Source organism: Polyodon spathula, chromosome 57, assembly GCF_017654505.1.
Source record: "Polyodon spathula isolate WHYD16114869_AA chromosome 57, ASM1765450v1, whole genome shotgun sequence".
In the NCBI taxonomy this organism is placed as follows: domain Eukaryota; kingdom Metazoa; phylum Chordata; class Actinopteri; order Acipenseriformes; family Polyodontidae; genus Polyodon; species Polyodon spathula.
In genome coordinates this window covers 609,654-615,637 of record NC_054590.1, presented here as the reverse complement: position 1 = coordinate 615,637, position 5,984 = coordinate 609,654, and positions in this window count along the sequence as shown.

Genomic DNA, 5,984 nt, shown 5'->3' with positions numbered 1-5,984 from the left:
CAGGATACTGACAGCTGTTCACAATCAATAAATGAACACCTGCTATGCACGCAAATGAAGTGCAGCGCAGCAGGACTGCAGTTTAACTACTGCTCTGGGACCGCAGTAAAACATAGTATTCATTCATTCAGGGCATTGTACGTACTGACATGGTATAGTGACTCCAGCCATTGAGGAGACACATCTATGGCTAAAGGTTTAGCATCACCCTAGATAATTAACTCATTGTGCTTCATGAAGTCGAATTAAACCACCTGAAAAATGAAAACATATTGAAGTACATACCGCTTTGTAGTTTTCCCATATACTTAATTAAAAAAGACAAAAATTGAAAAATGTGACTATTTTTTTTTTTAAATAGAGGCGGCTGGTATCTGATATCTACACACACTTTCCAGGTCTTACTTAATCCTATACTGAGACGTGTCGTTTCTTCTGCTTTATTATTACCAGCCCCGGAACAATGAGTTTCTCACACGTTGAAAGCAGCCTTTGTCAGCGAACCAATTGAGACCTGTGCCTCTCTTTGGTGGTGTCAGGCTGTGTGGAAGGTACAGCGTGGTCTGAAGGACGTCTTGTCTTCGGGACTTTAGTCTTACAGCTGAGAGGTGAGAGCACTCACTTTAATAATGAGGCAGCACTTAAAACATGAGTGGGCTTGGAAAGATCAAGAGAGCCGCGTTTAGATCTCATTTGTGGCTCTGTGCACGGAACAGCTAAAACGGCGAGGTTGGATGGGAAATTGTGATGCGTCCAGTTATTTGGGTGACACGACCGGCTGCGCGTCACAGTGTTCTTTCTCATTCGAAAGACCTACACATTGAAAAGAGAAAAGAAACTGACTTAACAAGCTGCTGTCTTATGAAAGTACCGGGTTCTTAGTGTCTACAATTCACTCATATTCATAAACCGTAATCATTTTTTTATTTTTTTCTCGCTGCTCTGCCATTTAGTACTTACAGTGCAAAATATCTCTGAATCTAATTGCACCCCGAAATGTCACCGTTTCTCAGTTGTCTCTTTGAACACCACTCCTGGATGTGCTCGTGTCTCCAAATTCAATACACCATAATTTGCCTGTTCTTTACAAAGGAGGTGTTGCCATGGAGTCTGGAAATTCACAAAGAAAAGCGCAGCGATGAGACTCGCGTATGAACATTTGAAAGATATATGAGCCCTAACGTGAGGCCATTAGAGACACATGGTTATTTCTTCCTGTCTCTCCCTTTGTTGCTCGTCCCGCCTGTGCAAAATCAGCCATTTTTTCTGAACTTGTAATTTCTGTAAAATAACAAGGCTGGGTCAAACTTAGTCTGGGGATGGTCATGTGACGCAACCAGGTAATGTTGAGGAAAGCGACCGGTCACCCTGGGATCGCTCTCTCACTCTCATAAAGCTTACAGCAGCGAGAAACTCACTTTCTAGAGACTCTCTGAGAAACTACACAATGAAATCCGATGATTATGTTTTTATATGTTTGGGTTGACAGACCCTGATCAGCACTAAACCTGGACAGCCTGCTGTCACTATAAGTAAAGTCTCCCAAGATTAATGCTAATCTGGGAACAGTGTTTTTAAGAGTAGAAATGCGGTTTGATATCAATGGAAACTGTTTAAGAATGTTTTTGGTTTCTCTAACAGCAAAGCACAGTTTTGTGACTATCAGACTGCATTCTATTCAAGGAAACAGTCTTTGAATTGCTTTTGGGGATTAGGAAATAAAATAGACGATTGTGCTGGTGCTGAAAATCACGACTGTGCTGACTGTGGAAGCATCTAGGAAAGATGACAAAGCTTCCCAGAAACGGATGGGCTTCTTCACTTTCAAAGTAGTTGCAATGACCCGAGATGCTATTTTCCAAAATCGCTTCAGAGAGTTATAATATTTAAAACAGAGGAAGACATCATAGCGTTCGTTCAAAGACAGGCCTCACTACATTATTTCTGGGTGGCGTATTAAACATACCTTTTTGTACAGTTGTGTACTGTATCTTTGATCAGGCAAAAGCTATCCCCAGTACAAAGTCCTTGCCAGATACATTAAGATTCCTTTGTGAAAAATGACATTTATAAATTACTAAGTATTTATAAATCTGTCCCTTTCTGGCAATTCAAAGGGTCATTTCCAGATATCTAAAATTAATTTCCAGATATCTAAAATTAATTTCCAGATATCTCAAATAACTTTACAGATATCTCAAATTAATTTCCAGGTATCTCTAAATCATTTCCAGATATACCTAAATATTTGAAGATATCTCAAAATGCAGTTTGAGATATGTGTAAATGATCATTTGGCTTGCCATACCTCTTTACACAAAGGTCTTAGCTCTTGAGTACGCGTCACTGTTGCTCGTCGCTCACCATGAGGTCACACTGCCCCCCAAGCTGTAACAACAAGCCTACCTCTATCTGAGCATTAGTGCTACTATTGAACTGTGGGATTGCTATCCTCCTCACAACTTTGAAAAAGAACCACATATTGTAGAGCTCTCAATACCATGCAGAAATACTACTACTACTACTAGTACTGTATATAGCCAAAACATGCTCCTATATTTTTATTGTTATAAAACTAGCAGCAAGAATTTTAATTTAACAGCTGTGACACTCATCTAAGTAAAATGATTTAAATTCAGATGAAGTCACATTTCACATGATATATTTCACACAATATATTTAAGCTGCTAAATGTTATGTTTTAACTTTGCTAAAACCTTGAGATTACAGAAGAAAGGAAAAGTACAAGTGCCTTGGGCAGTCTCTGAGCAAGCCGTAGCTGCAGGACTGTAACACATTAACACTATACAGACAACTGCAATAGATACAGTCCAATTGCAAAAGCATGTTGATCACAATCTCCTTTAGTTTAAAATGGGTCCAAACGTCATTCAAAACATGTGTTATTGTTCTGTTAGCGCTGGTGTCGATCTCCCTCGCCTACAATTCCATAAGTGTGTACTGTAATCTTAATGTGAGCTGCCATTTGATTTGTCTTATTATTACGCTTTAATTAACCAGCTAAAGCTCATTGAAATGCACTTTTGTTCCAGTGCACTCGTCAACAACATGCCGTGCTTTAAACTAGAGCCCCTTTCACAGTGGCATGCTCTACCCTGGTCAGAACCTACAAGCGGGTTGGTTATGCGATTACACACTGCTTTTGATAAAGCAGGGTTGACCTGGGTGACAAGTCAATAACACGTGGTACCGTGGCTCAGGAATTTTAAACTCATTCTGCAGCTTGCTCATTTCGAACAGATGGTAAATCTTTAGCTATAGTCATGAACGTGACAAAGAGAGACTGGATTGATTGCTTATATGTTTTTTTTTCTTAAATTCATTTGGCAGGTGAGTTCTTCATCATGTGTGGTGCTAAGCTGAATCTGAACCTGGGATTATCCTCCTAGATGGGTGCATTATCATACATGAGACACAAGAGTTTGCAAAGCAACTACATCACATCAACCTCAAGCAATGCCTGATCATTTTTCAGCGTGCTACATTGCAGAGCATCCTAGTGCACCACGATAAAGACAGTCTTTGTAATCTTTGCATAATCTTGATACAAAATAACATGAATATCATTAACAATCTGAAACAGTCAGAATTTGAAGTGCTTCTTGCTCCCGCATTAGAGCGTTCAGTCTCCTGATTTATGTCCGTGAGAATGCCAGAAAGGAGCACTCCCCTTCTCTGAAACACAGTGTAGCAGACAGTGAGTCATCGTGGCCCCAGCTACACTGTGGGGCGCTGTTGAGCCCAACTCAGTTCTGAACACTTGAGCCTAGCCTGTCTGCATCTCTCTGTCTTTATAAATCTGATAATCAGAAGTAAATTCAGCTGGAATGTTCTGTGTAGTAACTCCCTTTCATCATACTGTAAATACCATCTTGGATGTTTTCATTGCATGACAAATGGGCACATGAGAAATGCATAATGCCAGGAAAAGAAAGTTAGAATAGCAAGCAAACCTACTGCAAGATGCTGTTGCTTTTTTTTATTGCATACGATTGAAATACATTCTGGATCAGTTTACCCCCTGATGATCAATCTTCGAGTAATAGCTGTGTTGTTACATTGTAAGTACATGCAATAAAAGATGAAGATTATTTTTAAAGATGTTCAGTCTGAGAGCGGCACACAGGATGAGAAAGATAACATCAGCGGGATGGCTCTTGAATTCCTGAGTATCTTTGTTCTTGCTTGGTTTTCTTGTATAAAACAGTGTTTAATGTTAAGAAATAAATAGCTGCTAAACAAACACAAAAGCAAACAATAAACAAATCATATTTTGCTAAAGAGAGAACAGTACGTTCTCTACAGCCTCAATGATAAATACAGCATGTCTGACAAATATGCAAGGGCACCTGACCCAAGATAGTTTCCATAGAGCTGCCAGAAATACAACTGCCACAGCCTTACAGATGAGCCCTTACCCAGCTCACTAATACAACAGCCTTACGGATGAGCCCTTACCCAGCTCACTAATACAACAGCCTTACAGATGAGCCCTTACCCAGCTCACTAATACAACAGACTTAGAGATGAGCCCTTACCCAGCTCACTAATACAACAGGCTTAAAGATGAGCCCTTACCCACCTTATTAATACAACAGCACACAACGAAAAGATTGTTTAGGTTGCAGCAGGATTTGCTGGCTTTTGTTCTGAGATGGCTCTGTATGAACAGCTCTGTTTCTATATTATTACTATCTGCAGGTTAGATAACAGAGGGTTTTATAGATCAGTTTCCTCCACTGCACAATGCTGACCGAATGCTGAACAAGACCTGTTAAAAGCCATAGCAGGGATAACAGCTGTGGCAATGTTTTGGAGCCACTGTTTGCTTTCTCATCGTCTGCGCCATAAGATCCTTCATCGTCATTATCTTGTCTCTACCCAGCATACTTTATCTAAGTCAATATGTACAAGTCTGTGATTTACATCGAGTCACTGGTTTATCTGAGGAAGGTGGAGGGAGGGAACACATGGTTCTAATTTCAAATTGTAAGCCCCATTTAGTCCAAAATTAATTTCATAATTCATGTCACAGAGCAAACATTTTGCTTAAAGCAGTATCATGTTTGCCTGCCTTTACTAAAGAAAGTACTGCAGTGCTAATACTACATTATACTAGCTCAGTGGTTACAACGCTGGCTGATACTGTAGGCAGACATGGCTTTAAAAACACATAGTGCAAATGCTGCCTGTGAGTTTGGAGGTTTAGCGAGAGCGAGCAAGAGAGAGAGCGAGTGAGAGAGCGAGCGAGAGAGACGTAGAGAGAGAGAGAGAATCTAAAAAGATGCTCTGGATCTGACAAGAAACACTGTGCCGACCCTGATACTCACTCAGTCACAAAAAGAAGCTCCCGGCTCTGTCCTTCTGCCCTCCAGCAATGACAGGAGCTACAAGGCTGGTCTACCTGCAGGTCCTTTCAGCTATCATGACAGGTCAAAGTAAGCTTCTCATCTCAATCTCTTTAAAGTCAGACAAAGTATAGGTTGCCATTTGGAAGGGGAAACAACTTGTTAACTTCTGTTATTTGTGCTACAGATGACAGATACATATTTAGAATGGCTATTTGGAATGTCTGCTGTTCTTCTTAGGCATTAATATGGTATGGTGGAATTCCAATAGCATTAGTTTTGTTCTGATATGTGTCCCATTTCTTCTATTTGATCTGCATTGCTAATTATATGCTGTATTTAAAGGGGAGACCTTGATGTAACTCAGCAGACCAATCAGAAGAGACAGCCTGGTCTTTGTGGTTATATTAACTCTGGATGGTGTTTTTTTTTCTGTCAGTTTAGCACAGAGCTGCTTGCCATAAAGCGGACTTGCCTGATCCTTAGAGTGGAATGATTAGTCTAGTTGCTGTGGACCTGAGAGCCAGCATATTGAACACCTGAGTTGTTGTTTAGTTCCTGTTTGTATAGGGTATGCCCTGTTGATGGTTTTATTTGCAGCATGAGTGTGGGTAG